The following is a 268-nucleotide window of genomic DNA, read 5'->3' as shown; positions in this document are numbered from 1 at the left end:
CATTCATAGGACACTTTTCCACTGTTCCTTATTCCATGCTAAGTACATATTACAAAATTTGGTTCTCTTGTCCTACAATTGTGCAGCAGCACATTTAAATTTTTTTTTTTTTTTTTTTTTTTTGTTAGCACCACAACTCTTGTATCCAAAGTCATGGAGAATCTACTTGACACTCCGAATAATTGTGAGTTTTATTTTTGCCTTTAATTCCTGTGTTGTTTGCTTTGGATCTTTTAAAACTTGCTGGGAAAGAAGTGCTCAGGTATTT

Source organism: Portunus trituberculatus, chromosome 47, assembly GCF_017591435.1.
Source record: "Portunus trituberculatus isolate SZX2019 chromosome 47, ASM1759143v1, whole genome shotgun sequence".
NCBI classification, from domain to species: Eukaryota; Metazoa; Arthropoda; class Malacostraca; order Decapoda; family Portunidae; genus Portunus; species Portunus trituberculatus.
The sequence above is the reverse complement of the archived record's forward strand: the minus strand, read 5'-3'. Positions refer to the sequence as shown.